Here is a 21831-nt window from a genome sequence, read left to right as displayed (position 1 = left end):
TTTTGAAGTTGCTTATTGTAAGTGTCTTTACTGATGTATTTAGAACCTTATGGAATGATTGTTTCTCAGAGGTGTCTTCCAGATATAGCTGGTCTTTAGGTTTTGAGTCTCTAATGGCTCTGAGGCTATCTCATTTTCATTATACCAGGAAGGACAGCTGATCAGATCAATTACAACACCTTAACCCAAGTGAGACAATCAGCAACACAATAGCATCAAGTACCTCTTAGAAAATGACAATTTGTGGTAGTTATTAATCTATCACCTTTAACTGTGTGAATTAGATCAAAATCAAGGACTAAACCAACATATGTTTATAGTGAATAAACTCTTCAATATATCAACTTTACCCTTTGGAATTGGGACTTAGGGCAATTTGGGGAGGGAAGGATAGGTAGGTAGAAGGATAGGGGAAGGTTAGCAGTGAGGCCTGAGGACACAGGTGAGAGAAGGAAAGACAAGAAAAGAAAAATAAAGAAGAAATATTAATTAGGACCAGAACAGGAACTTAAAGGGAGATGAAGAACAATGTGGGACAGCAAGGGAGTGAGGCAGAGAGAGAACAAGAAAGAAAAGAGAAAAAAGAGAAAAATAAAAATTTTAAAAGCATAGAAAAAGAAGAAAAAATTTAAAAATAAGATCAGAAAAAGTGGTAATTTTGAAAATAACAAATTAAAGGTAAAAGTGAAGGGACTCCTTCAGTGTATGTCCGTGCTGTCATAATAGACAACGTGGGCAGCAGTGTGCAGTTATAAGTCAGTGAATCTCAGTAAGCCAGTCACAGACCTGTGAGATTCAGGCAGATTTCTGGCTGCAAGTCCCAAGTGGGGCTCCCTGTCCTCCTGCAGGGTTGAACTATGCAAGGTTCTATTGCAGTTTCCAGCTGCTTTTCCCCTGAAGAGAGTCCAGGTTCTGATTGGAGGTAATGGTCCCTCCAGCTTACCAAGTATAGTGGTCTGGTGTGCCTTTATTGCAGAGATTCTCTTCAGTTTTCCAGTGGGCTTCAGTTTTCATCTTTGAGCCTGAGAGAGGCCCTCTCTCTGTTGTTCACTTGTGCAGCTCAGGACAATGGCCTTTATGTTCCCCTGTTCCTCTGTAGTGTGGAACCAAGCAGCTGCACAGCCAAGAGGCTGGAGGTGGGGGGGGGAGCTCTGTTGTTGCAGGCATCTTGTGGCTCTGTGGGCAGCTGGTGGGGATGCCAGGGGTCCTCACAGGCTCCTGGTCAAAGTGGATGTGGGCTGACTGGCACCGCCCACTTCCTTCAGGTCCTGCTGCTCACTGCCACCCAGTTCCCAGGGCCCCAGTCGGTGTACCCAACTCAGAGCAAGAAATGAGCTCAAACTTTCAATCTTCCTGATTCAGCTTCCCAGAATGTTTGGATTTCAGATGTATTCCACAAAGCCTAGCTTGTCCTTATTGTAAAGCCTGGTGCATTACACATTCTCACTAGTTAATGCCTCATCTCTTCATGGGTTTCTTTGGTTATGTGCTGTCTGTCCTGCTCATTAGCTGTCATCACATACCACCAAAGGAGCTATATAATCCCCAAAGTCCTACTTTCCTGCAAGATTGTAAATTCCTAAAGGACAGGGGCCTTCTAACTTAACATCTTCTAACATACCACTCACTGGGTAGAATGAAAATTCAGTTGACTTTGAGAAAAATCCTTTTGTTTAGTGCTGGTAGGGTGCTTACTTTATTCAAGTACAAACTTTCTTGGAAGAGTTGTAGAAAGGAAAAGTCATTTTGCTCAAAGGCATAACAACTGGGGTATTTCCCTCTTTTTGTTGAATTTAACCACATGTATATTTGGTATTTAATTTCTGCTTTACCCATCCCCATCCTTCAAAAAATACAAATAAACAAAAAACTTGGAAATAATTAGTAACCCATGATAATACACGTAGTGTCAGTAGGCGTAGAGAAAGCTGTCCTCTGCTGACTTTTCTTCAAATATCAAGTATTGGCAAAGAGTACAGGAATCCTGTGGGGAAAAAAGAGAGGAATTATCTGGAGTATATTAGACACAAATATTTTCTTCTTCTCCAGTGTACTACAGGATAGTGGTTGAGGCCCTGGACTTGAGCATATATATTTTTCTCTTTTCTTAGTACATGTTTGCAGAGTGTTTACATTCTTTGTGTGGAGTGGGTACATGTACAAAATACATCTTAATTACTTTTTTATCCCCTTTCCCTCTCCTCACCCTTTCCTCCATCTTTTCATACCCTTCCCATTTGAGAAAGAGCTATCTCTCTACTTCCCATTATATACCTCTTATTTTGTTCTTTATTTATAATTTGCATTTCTCATATAAGAAAAATTGTGATATTTAAGCTTGTATGATTTACTTCACTTACCATCATGTGTCAAGGTGAATTATTTTCCATTTGAGTCATCTTACAAATGACTTAAATTTATCATTCTTCATGGCAGAGTAGTACTCTATAGTGTGTAAATACTATACTTTCTTATCCATTCATTTGTTGATGGATATATGAGCTACTTCCAAGATATAGCTATTATGAATTGTGCTTTTTTTAAAACTATTGAGCTAAATCCTCGGCCCAAATTGTGCTGTTTTAAATATGAGTATGCATTATTGCTGTAATATAGTGTCTTTAACACTTTTGGGAAGATACCTAGAAGGGGAATAGCTGGATCAAATGGAATTTATAATTTTAGCTTTTTGAGGAATCTCCATACTGATTCCCATAATGATTGTACTAGTTTACATTCCCACCAACAATGTTGAAAGAGTCCCTTTTCCCTGCAGCCTTCCCAGCATTTGTTATTATTATTTATTATTATTATTATTATTATTATTATTATTATTATTTTGGTACTGGAGATTGAACTCGGGTCCTTGCTCTTGCGCAGCAGGTGGCGAAACCACCGAGCTAAATCCCTGGCCCAGCATTTGTTATTATTTGATTTCTTGGTTATAGCTATTCTTTCTGGAGTAAGATGGAATCTCAGTGTTTTTTAAATTTGAATTTCTCTGATGGCCAGATATGTTGAGCATTTCAGCATATATTTATTGGCCATTTGTACTTCTTTTGTAAAGTGTCTATTTATTTCCTTTGCTCATTTTTAAATCGTGTCTTTTAATTTTGGGGGAAGGGGCCTAATTTTTTTGAGTATTTTGTATATTCTAGATTTTAGTCTTATGAATACCTGGCAAAAAATTTTCACCATTCTATAGATTGTCTTTTCATTGTGTTAGTTGTTTCTTTTGCTGTAAAGAAGCTTTTTAAATTTGATAGGATCCTCCCATTTGTTGATTCTTGGTACTATCTTCTGTGCAACTGGCATTCTGTTCAGGAAGTTCTTGCCTACATGTATGACTTCAAGAATTTTACCTATTTTATCTTCCAGTAGGTTAAGTGTTTCTGTTTTAATATTTAGTTCTTTGATCCATTTTGATTTTAGTTTACTACATGGTGAGAGGTATGGGTCTAAATTCAATCTTTTACATGTGGATATTTAGTTTCCCCAAAATCATTTTTAGAGAGGATATCTTTCATCCAATGTATGTTTTTGGCTTGTTTGTCAAAGACCAAATAGTTGAATTCACTTGGGTTTATTTTTGTCTCCTTTACTATGTCTCATTGATTCTTATGTCTGTTTTTGTGCCAATACCATGTTATTTTTATCATTTGTTTTGCAATATAATTTAAGTCAGGGATTGCGATGTCTCCTGCTTTGCTCATGTTACCTAGGATTGCTTTTACTATTTTGGGTATCTTCTGGTTCCATATGAATTTTAGGATTGTTTTCTCTAGTTTTGTGAGGATTGCTCTTGACATTTTGAGTGAGATTGCATTAAATCTATATATCAATTTAGGAAGTATAATCATTTTGACTATGTTGGTTTGGCCTATCCAGGACAGGGGATAGCTTTCCATTTTCTGATGTTTTCTACTGTTTCCTTTTGAAGAGTACTATAGTTTTCATTATAGAGGTTTTTCACTTCCTTAGGTTAATTCCTAAGTATTTTTCCTTGGTGCTATTATAAATGGTATGTTTTTTCTAATTTCTTTCTTGGTGGGTTCATTATTATTTTATAGGAACACTATTGATTTTTATGTGTTGATTTTGTATCCTGCTACATAACTGAATCTGGTTATTAATTATAAGTGTCTTTGGTGATTTTTTTGGTCTTCTCTGTAGAGGATCATATCATCTGCAAAAAATAATAATTTGACTTCTTTCTTTTCTATTCATATCCATTTCATTTCTTTTTTCTTGCCTAATTGCTCTTGCTAATGTTTCAAGTACTATGTTGAACAGCAGTGGTGAGTGATCCTTGTTTTATTCTTGATTTTAGAGAGAAAGCTTTCAATTTTTTTCCGTTTAATATGATGTTGGCAGTACGTTTTTCATAAATGACTTTTATCAGTTTGTGATAAGGTCCTATTTTCTTCAGGGTTTTTACCATAAAAGATGTTGGAATTTGTCAAAGGCTTTTTCTGCATCTATTGAAAAGTCATGTGATTTTTGTCTTTGCTTCTGTTTATGTGATGTACATATTACATTTTATGATTTGACTATGTTGAACATTCCTTGCGCCCCTGGAATGAAGACTATTTGGTCATGATGTATGATCTTCATTATATTCTGTTTGCCAGTAAATTTTTTGAGGATTTTTACATCTATATTCATTAAGGAGATTGTTGTACAGTTCTCTTTTTTTGGTGGGATTTTTGTCTGGTTTTGGAGTCAGAGTAATGTTAGCTTCTAGGAATGACTCTGGGTGTATTCTTTCCCTTTCAATTTCATTAAAGAGCTGGAAGAGTATTGGTGTTAGATCTTCCCTGAAGTTTTTGTACACTTCAGCAGTGAATCCATCCAGACTCAGGCTTTTCTTAGTTGGTAGGTTTTTAACATTACTGCTTCAATTTCATTGCCTATTATTGGCCTATTCAGGGTTTTTGAATCTTCTTGGTTCAGTTTTGGCAATTCATGTGGATCTAGAATTCTATCAATTTCTTCTGAATTCTCCAACTTATTGGCATACAGGTTTGTGAAGGAGTTGTTAAAAATTTTTTTGATTTTGGCAGTGTCCACTGTGATTTCACACTTTTTATTTATAATTACATTGATTTGGGGTTTTTTGCTTCTTTTTTGGTTAAATTGGCTGAGGATTGTTCTATTTTTATTTTTTCTGAAGAACCAATTCTTTGATTCATTGATTCTTTGCAGTGAACAAACAATCATGAAGGATGATTGATATGGTGAAGATGTGACATGCTAAGCAGGACTGGAAAGAATGTAGATGATTTAAGCTGTTAGATAAGTGTAGAGCTAATGTCATTTTCCCATTAGGACACATGCATATTTCCTAACTGCCAGAAAGGAGAATGAACTGCCAGAAAGGAGCATTCCTACCTGTGTCTAATGTGGGCAGGGATCTGCTGCATAGCAACAGTTTAAGCTGTAGAGCAAACTTTGTGGCTAGGGAGCTCTATTTTTAAATCACTGTATCACTGTATTAATTGCCCAATATCAAGATATTGTGTGTGTGTGTGTGTGTGTTCATGTACATGTGTGTATGGTGCTGGAGATCAAACCCAGGGCAATGTGCATGCTTTTCAAGTGCTCTACCACTGAGGTGCTTGCTCAGGCCTAAAAATGTACATTAAATTATGGAATAAGTAATTCAAGTTATATCTCTGGGCCTTGGATGATGGTCTGATAAGCCTGGTTCTCCAGCACGATGCTCTACACTGCATCCAGATATAAACAAATACCTCTAACAACAACTATCATGCTGAGCATATACTGTGTGGTGGGCATTTTTCTAATACTACACAAACATTATGCTAACTTAATCCTCACCACAACCCTTTGAGGTCATTGCTATCAATGGTCCTTTTCTGTAGATGGGGACCTTGAAGTTTAGAGAGATTAAGTAATTTATCCAAGGATGCATAGCAAGTAATTGGTGGAGCTGGGAATTAAATTCATGCTTTGAGACTTCAATAAAGCTCAGAGTGCTTTATCTCTGCATAGTACAATGCCAAATGCTAGTGGCAAAGTGGATGAAGGGGGAACTTGTATTAGTTTCTACAGATACAGAATAAAAACTATGATCAAGTTCTATGGGTCATGTTGACTGTAGGCCAATATCCCACACACTAAATAAATAAAACAGAAGAGAGAGAGGAGGATGGCCAAGAAGTTCAATCTTAGCAGTATCAGAAAGTAAAAATTCAATATCAGTGAATCGGTGTGTTTTCTTTTATATTAATGTAGCATTATTACCACATATGTTTTAGAGGATAGATTTTTACCAGGATGACCCTCGATGAATCAAGCCTCCTTAGTCGATGACTTTTTGGGTATGGAACCTTGCCACTTTTCTTGCCATGGAGTATAATGTATTTTTCTATTCCTTTGAATTGGGTTGGTTTGAGGATTTCCTTTGATTAATACAATGTGGTTGAAGTGATGTGTGGGTTCCAAAGTCTAGGCTCTAAGAGGCCTTGCAGTATCTGCTCCTTCAATCTTGTTACCATAAGATAATCATGCTATGAAGAAGTTTATTTTACTAGGGATTTAGCTCAGTGGTGCTGTGCCCACCAGGCAAGCATAAGGTCCTAAGTTTGATTCCAGGTGCCAAAAAAAAAAAAGTTTATTTTAGCTTATTAGAGAGTGAAAGGCATAAATTGCACAAATATTTTGAAATAGACTGAAATCTCTGCCACAAGCTGGCACCAACTTCCAGATATGCAAATGGGGCCACCTTGAAACCTCTCACCTCAAATAAAACCATCAGATAAATGATAGCAGCCTTGTGAATGATCCTAGGCAAGATCAGTAGAAGAACTGCCCAAACTGTTAACTCACAGAATTGTGAACACCAACTAATCATTGTGATGCTAAGTCATTCTGTTTTGGTGAGGATTGTTAGGTAACAAGAGATAACAAACAATTTTGGTAATCCTAATAATACCTAAATTATGTATGATATTGGAGCCATTTTCATTAAAACTTAGTGAGGTATGCCAACCTGAAATGATGATTATCCTAGTGCCTCACAGCTAGAAAGTAATGGAGATGATATTGGAATCTAGAGTTTGACACTTGTCTAACATGAACTCTAGTGCTCCTTATTTCCTTTGATTAACAGGAAAAACAATGTCGGTTCATTTGAAAGTTGACTTCACTATGCACTTAATAAATTTTGATGACAGACATTACCTACAACTACCATTTAAATGTCTCAGGAAGATGCATTGGAGACGACATTATGCAGGGTCTCAAATGCATGAATCTTCGCAGATACTGAAGGCAGATACAGCTCCTTCTTTTTCCACACAGTTTGGTGCCTGAGTTCATTTCTTATGCAGAATGGAAGATTTCCCACTAATACATAATTATTAGGGAGTTACTTCTTCCATTTAGAGTTTCTGGAATTATTAAAAATAAACTTCATTTTGGAAGATCAATACAAACCATGCTAATCATTTGAAAATGTTATAGAACATTTCTGGAGTATTATCTTGCAGAACCAAAGGGACCATTTTGTAGGCTTGTTTTAAAAACAAACAAAAAGCGTAACAAAACAAAACAAAACTGAACTCATCTCCAGAGATAGAATCAACTTTTAACCAGTGTGATTCTCATTCCTGGTTGTCATTAAACACTGGACTTTGATGTTTTTGGTTTTAAACATCTTATGTCATTAAATTTGGCATGTTTTTTGTTGTCAGAAAGATAAGCTGTCATTTTCCTTGAAAATAAATTATAAAACAATCAGCAGAAAGTACAAGGAAAGTTTTCTCACCTTACATCCCATTCATAAATGGGAAGGAAAAGGGTCCCTGAAATTTACACACAGCTTCATCTCTGGTCAAGTTATTTGTTGTTGCATTTGTAACAGTACAGATATTTCTTCTGGAAAATGGAAGTAATCTGTAGAACTGCTTGTGATTAACTTAAGCATCTGTGCGAACACTAGAACACTTGTTTGATGTAAACAAGTAGGCACTGGTTTTAACTATAAAGTGACACAAAATCAATAGAAAAGAGGAAATAGTCATAATTTTATAAGCCAGCTTTTCACCAGAAGTGAACAACACCATAGTATTGTTTGATGGAACTATTTGCAATAAATTTGAAGACTTAAACATTTGTATATTCTCTCAGTTTATTGAAGTTGGGTGAATGTCTTTTCTTGGCAACTCAAAATGGCATTTGGTATGTAAAGCCAATTATTTAAACATGTCTTAGATATTGCATAGCATGTAATGTTAAATGGACCATAATGTGATTTTCTAGTCTTCAAAAAAGCTACTTAAATTTTTTTCTCATTCTGCTGCATTTCTGCAAATGAAAAAAGGTACAAACATTAACTCCTTTATCCCCTTTATTAGGTGAGTGTAGAAAATATGAAGATTTTCAAAAAATGTCCAATGTCTATTTGTTTCTAATTTTCCTTCTGTTAATGTCACTGTAAATTTCAATGTCATATTCCTGCATGTTGCTGCCCCTAATCTGACAGTGTCAGAGGATCTATCTTCATTTTCTCACTCGTTTCATAATCTAATCCTCAGCTCTAACATGCAATTAGTGCCCTCTTCGCCCCCTGCATACCAAGCAGGCCGACTGCTACAGCTTTCCTTGTGCAATCCGTTTAGTGAGGCTGCCCATAATGAATATGTACATTTAGAAGACCTTAGCATAGAGGGTCACAGGCAATCAACCTTGAATTCAATTATGCAAGTCAAGGTTAATGACTCGTTGCAGTGGTCAGAGGCATTCAGAATCCTGCAGATTAAATCAGCTTGTCAGAGCTGACAATGTAGAAAGGACGGAATTACTTGTGTGAGAAACAGGGATTCATGCAAAGATAAAATGGTGTCAGTTCTCAACGAAGATTACATGGAGTTCTCTGTAGCAAATCAGATTGTAAATCTCCCCTGGCCCTGCAATATGATTAATCTACATAAAGACATTTCTAGATTGTAAACTGAGCCACTAATAAGACCTCCTGAACTCCTTCTTTACTAGGTAACTCTGCTTTTTAAAATCTCATCATTTACATCTTCTGATTGTACAGCATGAAAAATGAAATTATGTTTTTAATTATATTCATAGAGTGTGCCTTAGGTAAACTTTTATCATAAAGCCAAATTTTAAGTAGTAGAAAAATTTAAAGAACTTTTTTGCCAGTCATTTTGTACTACATTTTCCCTTAGTTTTCTTTTATGCCCTTTATAACAGTAGACTATAGCTAGTTAGGAAAAAAAAATCAGAAATAGGTTAAAAATAGTGGTGATCATAGAAGCAGGAATCATATTGTTTAAGAGAAATGTAATTGAAGTATGTGAATTTTAAAAGTTTATTCCAATTAATTTGCAAAATAAATGAATATACATTTATTGGAATTTGCTCAAGAGATTAAATGATTCTTTCACAAGTTGGGATGGGCATGTGTTCCCCAATTTCACACGGGAGAGAAGCTTTCCTTTCTTTCTGCTCTCCCTAGAGCAGAGCTCATGATTTAGACTCATTTCTCAGTGGAGGGTCTCTGACCCATGAATAATCATCAACACATTTCTTGCATATTAAAAAGAATATTCATACAATTGTGTATTCACTTAAATGACAGATATGTTCTTTAGAAATTATGCATCATTAAGAATATGGGGATTTTTTTAATAATGTGTCAATTCAATAGGAAAGTTATTCTCTCATTCTCATTATTTCCCTCTTTTTCTTCTTCTCTGTTCATATTTTCCTGCATTTGTTGAGTACATAACATATGTCTTGTTTGTGTTAATATAGGATTTAGAGGATGGATTAATCTGCGAGGAGCTCACAGACAAGTGAGAGAAAAAAGAAATAAGCAGTTCATTGGGTAAGATGACCTGTGAGTGCTGCAGAGGAGGAATGGGTACTATGCTGGGCCCTAAGGAGGAGGTCATGGATTCTGCCTGTGTGAGTGTGCATGTCAGGGCACACACAAATAGTTTGTTAGGAGGAGGACTTCACAGAGAAGGTATTATTTTTCATATCTAGTTATCCCCTGTAAGTCTCATGTGTACATAGGCTGGGGTTTTGGAAGGTTAATTATGGGAGCAATACAGCTGACTTACTGTTAAGAGGCAGAGTTTAGTTAGAAGAGGTAGGTCACTGGGGACATGATTTATAAAGGTAAATCTCCCTCTCTAACTCCTCCCTTCTCTCTCTCCTTCCTGACCACCATTATATGAGCAGCTTTCTCTGCAGCAGGCCCTTCCACCATGATCTTCTTGCCCTAGAGCTAGCTGACTTTTGGACTGAAAACATGAGCCAAAACAAACCTCCCCTCCTTTGATTTGTGCATCTCAGATACTGTGTCTCAGTGAAGGAAAACTGACTAAGACAGATTTTGGCATCAGGAAAGTGGGGTTGTTGCTATGACTACCTGACCATGTAGTTTAGAAGCCTTTGCAAGTGGTTTGTCAGAGGAGTTTAGAAAAATTTAGAGATGCTCTCTAGAAAAGTCCTGAAATGCTACAATGGGTGATACTGGTCAGAACTTGGAAGACCAGAATGCTGAGAGAAATAAAGATGGTAAATACCAGGCTCAAGTGGTTTCATTTGGGAATAAGGACTCCAGTGGCAGTTGAACTTGAGACCATGGGTGTTATGCTCTGGCAGAAAATTTGTCTACATTTTGCCCATGTCTTGAGACTTTGAAAGAGACTGAGATTAAGGATGGTGGATTAATTAGTTAGGGGGAGGAAATTTTAAGACAGTCTTATATTCAGATGGTGATACGGGTGGGTATTGATTGCTACTTCTAGTGAGATTTACACCCTTTAATTTGTGGATGTCACATATTGTATCTTAACAACAAAGAAGGTGAGTAGTACCTAAGGGAATATTTGAAATGAGCTGTGAAGGATGCATAAGAGTTCTTCAGACAAACTAGAGGGAAAAGCCCTTTTTGGCCCAGAGAACAAGAGCAAATGTGAGAGGTGTGTTGGGATGGTAGCACATGAAGTGAGCTGGCCAAGGTATGTGGAGTACAGCAGGAGACAAAAAGATGAGGTAATCTGAGGGCTTGAGTGTGCCTCTTACTCTAGCACTGGTAAAACTGTCAATGAATCTTAAGTTATTATCTGAACCAAATTAGAGCCCTCTTTCATGTTCATCTTTTTGGTACATCTGGGTCTTAACATTAGACTTGGTAACACAGGCTGATGGTACCCATCACGTCACATCCCAGTGAAAATTACGAAGCTTCATATGGGTAATAGCAGGTTGGTGGAGAGGGAGCTATGGGGCTCTGCTTTTTGTATTCCCTTGGAGAACACATTGGAGATCAGCCTCCTACAAGTCTGAATGCAGAGGAGAGGGTTTTATTGGTGTGTTTCAACCCCAAAGTGGATGCACATACATAATAGCCCACATCATTGCCTATGACTGTTGGTGGCCTGTTTTCTCTGCTTATCTTTTCTGCCTAGACATGTTGTTCAAGGCTTGAATTCTTATCTTTTGGGTTAACCTTTCTAAGCCATAGGGTAAACTGTGAGCTTGTCAGCTGCTGATCTTGGAGTACTTATTTCCTAGAATATGAATGAGGCCAGTAGTCATGGCAAAGGTGGTTCAGTTTCTCATGTGGTTCTGGTCTCATTTGAAACTTGATGGCTGGGGATTTAGCTCAGTGGTTCTGTAGCCTGTCTCGAAAGCACAAGATCCTGAGTTCAATCCCTGGTACTAAAAAAAAAGAAAAATCTTGATCCCATATCACGGTCCACTTTGCTTGGTGTGACCGAGTCCTGTTTCCTCTTATTTAGTGATTTTTAAGGCTTGAGGGAGAGGAAAGAGTTGGTAGCTGTGGCCTGGTGGTGGAGGATGCCTTTGGAAATATGTGGGAGAAATTTTTATTGTCTCAGTGACCAGGAGGTAGTAGCTGGACTACTGTCCTGTAATGTGCAAGACAGTTTTGCAATGTATGGGAAAGGAATGAAGATTGTATGAGATTGATTTTGGTACAGGAAGTTTTATCCTGTATTAGAGCTCTCATGCATGAAGTTGGTTTAATGGAAGTTTTGCCCAAAGTCCTTTCTTGCCTAGGTACTCTTCATCTTGTAGCTGAGCACTTTATAGGATATTGATGTTCATCTCAGCAATATTAGTCATAGACAGCTCTCTTTCATAACATTTATTTATAATACATAGCATATATTTGTAGTCATCCATTTATTTCCTTATTTATTGTTAAGCTTTAAGTCCATAAGAGCAGGAGATTTTGTTTGCCTTTTCTACCCTTCAGTATCAAGAATGGTCACACAGTTGGTACTAAGCAACTATTCGTTAAATTATTCTTCTGCTCCACATTTATCAGGAGATTCAGTCAAATATAAATTTCAGGTAAACAATGAACAACTTTGAAAGGATAAGTATGTTCCAACTGTTGTATGGGACACACTTCTATTAAATTGGTATATAAAACACTAGTTGCTTACCTGAAATACAAATTTAACCGTGCATCCTACAATTTATTTACAACAATCTGGGGGGGGGTACCATATATTATTTTATTATTCTATGTTTCCACTGCCTCAATTAGTGCCTTTCAGAAGTAGGCACTTCAGTAAGTATACACTAATTTGACATGACTGAAATACACTATTTTGATAAAACTGAAGATTGAATCTCTCTATTAAAAAGTTTCTTGAATAAAATCCCAGGATAATGTATTTCCTTAGGGTAAAACAAGAGTGAAAAATAACGCAAACCTGAGTCTTTCTGTTTAGATGTGGTTGCTGGAGTTGTTATCAGTAAAAATGTCCCTAATACTATAGTTTAAGCAAGACCTATAATTCAAAGCACTAATTGTGTTATGGGACATTTTATCTGCTAATCCAAAAACAAGCTCTATAAGTCATCTTCATTTAAAATTAGCCTGATGTTATTTATAGGACACTTTGTTCTAGAAGATTATTCTGAGTCATGTTGAAAAACATCCTCTAAACGGGATTGAGTGATGGGCAGATGCCAAGGAACTGGCAGTGGTTTTATGGGCACTGAGATTCTTCTTATTTGGTCCCATCAGCATCACAAACAGGAAAACAAATGATTTAGGGCTGGTTTGTGAGTCATGTATTCCAGAAATGACAGAAACAATAAGAGAGCCAAAGCTGGATTTCCAGACCCAAGTCTGGCAGGGTGAAGCCATTCTTGGTACCCATATGGTGCCTGGAATGCAGAATAAAATGCTCTTAAACTCCTCCCTTCCCTTCTTTTGTAGTAGATTTGTCTGGAAGAAGCATGGATATCTGAGGAAGACTGGGCTCCAGGCATGGGATACTGCAGGTATTTTGCCAAGAGAAGTGGTAGGTGAAATGTATGACTACATTCGTTTGTTTTGCTCCCAACAGTAAATATAGCTGAAGGACCAGACATATGCCAAGGAGAATAATGAATGAAAGAAATTGAGGAAAAATGAATAAAATTTGTCTTCCTGAGAAGATATGGATTAAATTAGATGATAAATTTTTCTGCCTGAGGAAGTATGGTTAATTATAGGGTTAAATTAGAAACTCTGTTGAATGCTCTAATTTATGTCAATATAAAGATTTGGAGTTATATAAAGTTACATGATGCCATAAATTGTTATCTTTGTCACTATTATTGTTGTCATTCTCAACATCACATAAGAGCACTAAAATTTGAAAAAAATTTATAGCATCTTAAATTTAACTCTGCTCAGAATTTCACAGCAGAATACTCTCCTCTTCAAATTGCTGTTCCAATTAAATGTACACAATTAAGAATAGTTAGTGTTGCAGAAGATTTTTATATTCTTTATTCTGTATGAATAATATTTCCTGGTTCGTGCATCTACAATGAGCCAAAATTGTTCTGGGGGAGTTACCAAGTTGTTTTCTGGCTATGCATGTTCTGCTTTTATAATTCCTTGCTGTGTCTTTGTATTTCCTTCTTTTTCCATATCTTTAATATTATTCACCAAAAGTCATTTTGTTCTCTCTTCTTTTTTTCTTCCCTTGATCCTCCTAGGATTTCAATTTTTCAAGAAAGCCATCGGATTCTATTAAAAATGAGACAATGAAATAAATGCTTCCAAACCTGGCCTAGACTAGGAAGCCTGGCCAACACGGCCAACTGCAAGACGCATGGTAGACCCTTGTGATACACAGGTCACATGCTCAATTTAATTTTAGATTATTTATGCTAAGTCAAGACAATGTTGAATTGCTGTGATGTCCTATCATTATTCCTCAGCTTCCTTCCTGATCAGTGGAAGTGATGGAATTGGCTAGTTGAGTCTTTTCCAAATTGTGATTTTTTTGCTGTTGCTATATCAGTGAGCTCTGCCCTTTACATATAGCAGAAGCTTCTTTAATGACAGTTGCTACTGTTTTTCTGCTCATGCTAGTGGCAGAAAATTACATTTATAGCTTAAGAAATTATTTGATTTTTAAAAAACTAAGTAGATAATAGCACAGAAGATAAGTGGATAGGGCCAAAGTAGTGAGGTGGTCTGTTAATGACTTAGTTTGGAAAACACCAGATGAGGGTCCCCTGACTGGTTCTTTCTAAGGACATGGCACAGTTTTAGCCACATAGTACCAGTGAAGCATTTTCAAATTATACTAGATGAGATGCCTTTGCTGGAAGAAAGGAAGCAATGGAATTTTCAGGATCCATTACTATATGAATTATCGATTAAATCAGTGAAGATTCTGAGCTATAGATTGACATGATGCATCCTGTCAAAGGACCACTTATAAACTTAGAAGGTTCATTTATGAGGTAACATGTCAAGAGCCCATTTATTAAAATCTCTATACCCCAGATTGATGATATTGTCTTTTCTCAAAATATATTTTACTCTTAAGTGAAGGGAAGAGGAAAGAAAAGACAGCTTTCTTTTTAAGGTGACAGAGACTACTGCAGTAGTCCAGGTAACAGACGGTGAATACCTGAACTATGCCAGTGACTGTAGGGATGGTTTGGAAAATATCAAGAGGTAGAATTAATAGACTTTCTTTACCAATCAGGTTATCTCCCAATTTAAAGGGCTTTGAAAAATGTATTCTCCAGCTTTGTTCATGCTTATAGATGCCTTCAGGACCTGAGAGTGTATTTTGGACACATTTGGCCCTGCACAAAATTTAAAAGGAAATGAGTATGAACCAGTTTTCTAAGAAGCCTCCTAAGTGACTGCTGGGCGTAGTGGCACATGCCTGTAATTCCAGCACTTGGGAGCCCGAGGCAAGGGGATCACCGAGAGTTTGAAGCCAACCTGGGCTACATAGTGAAACCCTGTCTCAAAAAACCTTCCAAACCAAAAACCAAAAACCAAAACAAAAAACTGACTGCTTATGTGTAGTAAAATATGCTTTATAAAGTAAAAAACTATAGTATAAAAATGCTAATGTACAATGATATTAAAGATGACAAATTGCTACGTAGTTACAGCAAAATAAAAGTCATGAGACACAAAGGGGTACTGATGTTGTTAATTAAATGGCATAACAGTCTGTGAAGCAAGTTCTGTATTGGGTTGATTCTTCTTGTAAATAGACAAGATATAAGGATGCACTCATTCATCCATCTAGTCTATAAATATTTATTAAGCACATTGATTATGGTTTTATGGGTCAGCAGAACCAAGCACAAAGGTGGCCAGTACAGGTCGTGGACACTATTTCAGGAGTAAATGCTCTGACTGGGAACTGCTTGCTAAGTGGGATGTTATTTACTGGTGCAGACAAATTAAAACATAAATAACATTCCAATGTCCAAATCTTTTCAATAAACACAAATTATGAGTTTTGTATATGTAAAACACAATCTCCCAGTGGAAAAACACTTTATTGGTGATTTATGTTGTACCAAGTACAGGGCAATTGCTAAAGTCAAAATCATTCTCTGATTTTGTTTGCATTTATAGCCCTCCCTTCACCTCAGTAGCCAAAAGAAATATATTCAGATTAATTTGTGAATAATAAAGTAGTGTCCATTTTGTGAATTTTCATTCATTCATTTCTAAATAGATGGCTTTGGCACAGCATTTGTGTTTCTTTACTCCCAATTTGATTCCAATCTACAGTTGGAAACGGCAACAAATAAAGGGCTTGGCTCCAGTCTTATTCATATACTCTCTTTGTGTGTGGAGTAATCTCAGGTAAAGGGATAAAGCAGGGAGAATTTTTCTTTGAGGCCCTACTGGAGAAGGTGTATCTTGCCCTCAAGCCTATTTCTCTCATATAGACATCCTACCTCTTTGAATCTATTCTCTATTGAGCAACCAGAGAGATCTCTTAAAAACCCTAAGTTGAATCATTACTATTCTTTTAAAACATCATGGAGCATTCAGAATCAATATTTATTCTTTATCACAGTCAATCCAATCTAGGCTATCTCTGTTTTTCTTAGTGTACCTTGGCTTCATTGGTCTTCATTCTGTTCTGTATACTTTCTAAGGCCTTTCTTGCTTATACTTTGCATAAACTGTTCTTTCTGCAGTGAATGCTCTTCTCCCAGCTTGATAACTGCTGGGTTCCATTGACCCTTTAAGCCTCAATCAGAGGAACTTTCTCACTGCTTTCTTTTATCAAATGCCAGTGTCACTCAAAACAGTCTATACATTTCCTTTGTGAGAGTAATCATAATTGTTATCACATCTTTATTTTTATTTATTTATTTATTTATTTATTTTGGTACCAGGGAGAGAACTCGGGACCTAGCACTTGTGAGGCAGGCAGTAGAACCACTGAGCTAAATCCCCGGACCTTTATTTTTATTTTTTATCTCTCATCTAAAGTTCATGAGGGCAGGTAACATACCTCGTTTGCTCAGCATTGAATAATTAACACAGAGCACATATCTGGGTACATTGGAGGTAATCAATCCTTATGTTTTATCACAGCCAATATTTAAAAAAAATACTCACTGTAAACATGTGTTGGTTCTATTTCAGTATGTTCATTTTTGTTGAGGTGAAAATTCCAGGTAGGATTTAAGGAGTTGTACTTCTGAGGACAAAGGAATTAGGAAAGTTCAGGTTATAGTTTGCAGTCAGATGAGGTACTTCGTCTGCATAGCTGAAATTGTGCCATGTGGTGGGACCCAAAGGGTCTGGGAAGCCCCTGAATACACAGTATTTCTAAGTGCTATCTGTGTTCAGGTGGAACTTTGACTGATGCAGGATGTGAACTAATGGACCAAGATCTGGGTGAGTTTAACAGTTAAATACAGTAATGAGCTTAAGGAAGATTGATTTTTATTTTAACCTTGGGCAAATGCAGGAAAAAAGTCTTTCCTATTTTCATATGGTTCAGCCTGTCACTCCTCTTTGGGGACTCTGAGGAAATTTTTGAGTTTTCTTTGTTGTGTTTCTCCTCATTCATACTTAACCATAAGGTTTGGGTGTCTCCATCTTATCATCAGAGATCAAGGCAAGAAGAAAAGAAAAGCAATATAATACAGGAGAGCCCTAGGAGAAGAAATGGCTAAGACACAGATTCCTACAATCATACTGTCATTACCATTTTTAAGAGAATTAAATGCAATAACAATTTTTGACCTCTCTCTATATTCGAATGAATGGCTCATCCTTTATTGTCAGTGCTACAAATTACCCTTGACCTTAACTCATGCTGTCTTCCTTTTCTGGCTGGCAGAATTGAGGATGAGCACAGGAAAATCTGGTCTCCCATTAGAATTTGAGAGTATGGTACAGTACTAATGATGATACTGCGTAACTGTCTGTCCACACTTTCTAGAGAGATTGAGTGTGTATGAGCGTGTGTGTGTGTGTGTGTGTGTGTGTGTGTGCTAGATTTGGATGGAGTCTTCTCATTTTTATCCCTCTCTTATCTATATTTGGAGCTAACACTTTGACTGGTGAACTTACTCATCTTTCAGACCTAATTAAGAAGCCACCTCCTCTCTGAAGCCTTCTTTGACTCTCTGTCACTGCTTGCTTTCTTCATGTGCTCCTTCTCACCAGAATGTCACATATTGGTGTACTTGTCAGTCTTCCTACACTGAACCATGAGACCTTTGAGTGCATGGACTCTGTGTTCTTTATCTCTGCACTATTATTACCTAGCACTGTGCCTGGCGTGGAGTAGCTGCTCATTGCTGAATGGACAAAAGATGAAAAATTATAAGCTCCTTGAAACAATAACTTACTTGGAAACTTCTTGTCTGATTTGTAGCAAACACTGTTGGTATCCTGCCCAGCTCTTTTTAGATCTCTTTTATCACTTCTTTTAACCTCTTCCCTGACTTTAGTGTGCTTTTGCATCTGATCATCTGAACTTGTGACTTTTTTGGAAGTATGCCCTTGAACTTCTGGAGTCATTGTGTCCGCTAGCACAGAAAACTGGAGGTGTCTGTGAGTTTATAGCTCAGCCTGAGGGACTCATTCAGAGCAAAGCAAGTAGAAGAGTATGCATGTGACTTTATAACTTTAGGTTCTGTGGATCTAGAGGTCATGGTTCACAGAGAGGGAAGCTTCCTCCAAGGGATACAGTAAGAGTTCTGTTTGCAGTAAAGAGATGGCTGCTACCTTGTATTTTAGAACTCTCTGTGATAGTAGACCAGTAAGAAAAGAATGGGGCTGCCTTACTGGCAGGGCTAATTAGCTGTAGTCATCATGAAGAGATAGTGGATCTAGGGTCCCTAGGGGTTTTATCTTGGCACCTCTCTAGTTATTATTATTATTTTTAACTGTGAATGGGCAATTATAGCAACAGTAGCCAGAGAGGAGAGTGGTAACTGGGCTCAGATCCCTCAGAGATGAAGGTCTGGTTCATTCCACAAGGCTAGTTGCCTAGACCAGTAGCAGTGCTAGCTAAAGCTAAGGAACATATAGAATGGAAATAGAGAAATAAGATAATGAATACCAATTCTAATCTACTGTAGCAGTGGGATTTTTCTCATCTCATCAACATACTACTTGCAGGTTTTTCCCTAGAAATTTTGACTACCCATCATTTGGAAGAAGCTACGGCAGCAAGGAGTGAAGCTATGTGAGTGGATCTAAGTGATTCTGTAGTTCTTTTCCTGCCTGTGCCATATATATTCTCTGATTGTTTCTGTGTGCCTCTGCCCTGGTCTCAGTATGTTTTTGTCTCTCAAATCTCTCACCTGTGTCTCCTCCTCAGTGGATTACCTGCAGACACAGGAGCTGCTTTTCTAGACACACACAGAGTTATGAGTGCCTACTAGTTCACCACATCCTTGTGGTGTTCTTAGCCAACAACTGAAAGGGATTTCGGCTGAAACTATCACAGATCTTTGCCTGAAATTCTACCCTAGCTTGGCTTTCCCCATTCCTTTAATGGATTGCCCTTTGCAATATTCCAGAATCATTTGCATATGAATATTCATGTAAAAATCTGCTTTTAGAGAGTTTCAAATAGACAGATTGATTCCCCCTTACCTAGCTTTTTAAAAAGTGCATTATGATTAAGTCACAGTTGTCCTTTTAAGAGACCATAGCTGAGGAGCAAGACGTAGAATCATCCATGAAGGAGTGCTTAGTTGGGAGGCAGTTTTCTTGCATTCCTATGTCTCTCTTTTTTTAAAATTTTATTTTATTGGTACATTTTAGGTATACAATATACTGACATTCATCATTGGAAATTTGCACCTTTGCATAATCTCTCTTGGTTCTTTTGTTTGTTTGTTTGTTTAATTCTATTATTGGTGCATTTTAGGTATACAACACAATTACATTTCTCATTGGGAACTTGTACCTTTACATGGTGCATCTTGGTTCTTATTTTTTCCCCATTTCTAGCCCTCCCTTCATGCCCTCCACCCTTCCCTATTTACAAAGACTTTATTTCCATTTTTTCCATTTCTCATCAGTTTTCCTTTCCCTTCTTTCCTTTCCCCTGCCCCTCCCACTACCCCTACCACTTTGGACCTTTTCTTCCTATTTTGCATTATTAATTATTCATTCTAATCATTGATACATGTTAGGTATACAATATAATGACATTTATCATTGGAAATTTGCACTTTACATAGTCTGTCTTGGTTCTTATTTTTTACCCTTGTCCAGCCCTCCCTTCAACCCCTCCATCCATCCCTATTTACAAAGATTTTGTTCCTATTTTTCCATTTTCTCATATTAATCCCATTCCCTTCTATCCTTTCCCCTAGCCCTCCCACTTCCTTCCCCTTTGCCCCTTTTCTTCCTATTTCACATTACCTATTATACATTTAGTCCTTATTTACACTTTCAGTTTCTCACACCAGAGAAACTATTCGGTATTTACACATCTGTGTCCTATTTATTTCACTTAAGAGTATTGCCTCAATGTGCATCCACTTAGCTATAAATGTCTCTAATTTCTCATTTTTTAAGGCTGAGTAGTACTCCATTTTATAAAAAACCCACATTTTCTTGATCCAGTCTCCAGTTGATGGGCATTTGGGCTGTTTCCAAGTTTTAGCTATTACAAACTGTGCTGCTATGAACATGGGGGCACATATATCACTGTGGTATGATTCTTTTAATTCTTTGGGGAAGATCCCCAGCAGTGGAATAGTGTGGTCAAATGGGAATTCCAGTCTTAGTTCTTTGAGGTATCTCCATACTGATTTCCACAGTGCTTGCACCAGTCTACACTCCCACCAGCAGCGGAGCAGGGTTCCTCTTTCCCCACATCACCTCGAGCATTTGTTATTGGTTGATTTCATGATAGCAGCCATTCTTTCTGGAGTGAAGTGGAATCTCAGCTTTGTTTTGCATCTCTCGAATGACCAGTGATGTTGAACATTTTTTCATGTATTTATTTGCTATTTCTACATCTTTGTCTGAGAAATGTCTGTTCATTTCAGATGCCCATTTTTGGATTGGGCCTTTAAATTTGGGAGATCTGATGTTTTTAAGTTCTTTATAGATTTGAGATAGTAGACCTTTGTCTGAGGAAGAGCAGGTGAAGATTTTTTCCCACATTGTGGGTTGTCTCTTCACACTGCTGGTGGTTTCTCTTGCTGTGCAGAAGCTTTTTAATAAGAAGAGATCCCATTTGTTGATTGTTTGTGCTAGTTCACGGCCAACTGAGATTTTGTTCATAAAATCTTTTCCTACACCGATGTCTTCAAGGGTTCTACCTAACCTCTGTTCTAACTGGTTCAGAGTTTCTATTTTAATATTTAGATTTTTAATCCATTTTGATTTTAGTTTAGTGCATGGTGAGAGATACAGGTCTAGTTTTAATCTTTGGCAAGTTGAAGCCCAATTTTTCCAGCACCATTTATTAAAGAGGCTATCTTTCCTCCAGTGAGGGTGTTTGGCTCCTTTGTCGAAGATGAGATGGCTGAGTGTGTCTGGCATTGTTTCTGCATCTTCTAATCTGTTCCACTGGTCCTCAAGCCTGTTTCTTTGCCAGTATCATGCTGTTTTTTATCACAGTAGCTTTGTAGTATAGTTGCAGATTGGGGATTGTGATACCCCCTGCCATGTCTCTGTTACCTAGAATTGCTTTTGCTATTCTGGGTCTCTTCTTATTCCAAATGAATTTTTGGATTGTTTTCTCGAGGTCTATGAAGTATGCTGCTGGGATCTGAATTGGAATTGCATTAAATCTATATAGCAGTTTTGGAACTATGGCCATTTTCACTCTATTAATCCTTCCTACCCAGGAGCAGGGGATGTCTGTCCATTTTCTGATATCATCTTCAATCTCTCTTTTCAGAGTGCCATAGTTTTCAGAGAAGAGGTCTTTGATTTCTTTGGTTAGGATGATTCCTAGGTATTTCAGCTTTTTGCATGCTATTGTGAAAGGAATTCTTTGCCCTATTTCTCTCTCAGTGAGTCTGTCATTCTTGTAGAGG

At 37.3% G+C, this 21831-nt stretch overlaps 1 long non-coding RNA gene across 1 annotated transcript in view; it reads left to right on the top strand.

The window, feature by feature from the left end:
- The first annotated feature begins 13256 nt into the window (after nt 1–13256).
- LOC110349324 (uncharacterized) overlaps nt 13257–21831 on the top strand; it is a 54722-nt gene continuing 46147 nt past the window's right edge. The window contains exon 1 of the long non-coding RNA XR_002395183.2: nt 13257–13317. This is a non-coding gene — a long non-coding RNA (uncharacterized LOC110349324). The remainder of the gene's footprint in view (nt 13318–21831) is intronic.

The sequence above is a fragment of the Heterocephalus glaber genome, unplaced genomic scaffold, assembly GCF_053883595.1.
Source record: "Heterocephalus glaber isolate CG9 unplaced genomic scaffold, H.glaber_assembly_v1.0 deba00001504, whole genome shotgun sequence".
NCBI lineage: Eukaryota > Metazoa > Chordata > Mammalia > Rodentia > Bathyergidae > Heterocephalus > Heterocephalus glaber.
The sequence above is the reverse complement of the archived record's forward strand: the minus strand, read 5'-3'. Positions and strand labels throughout refer to the sequence as shown.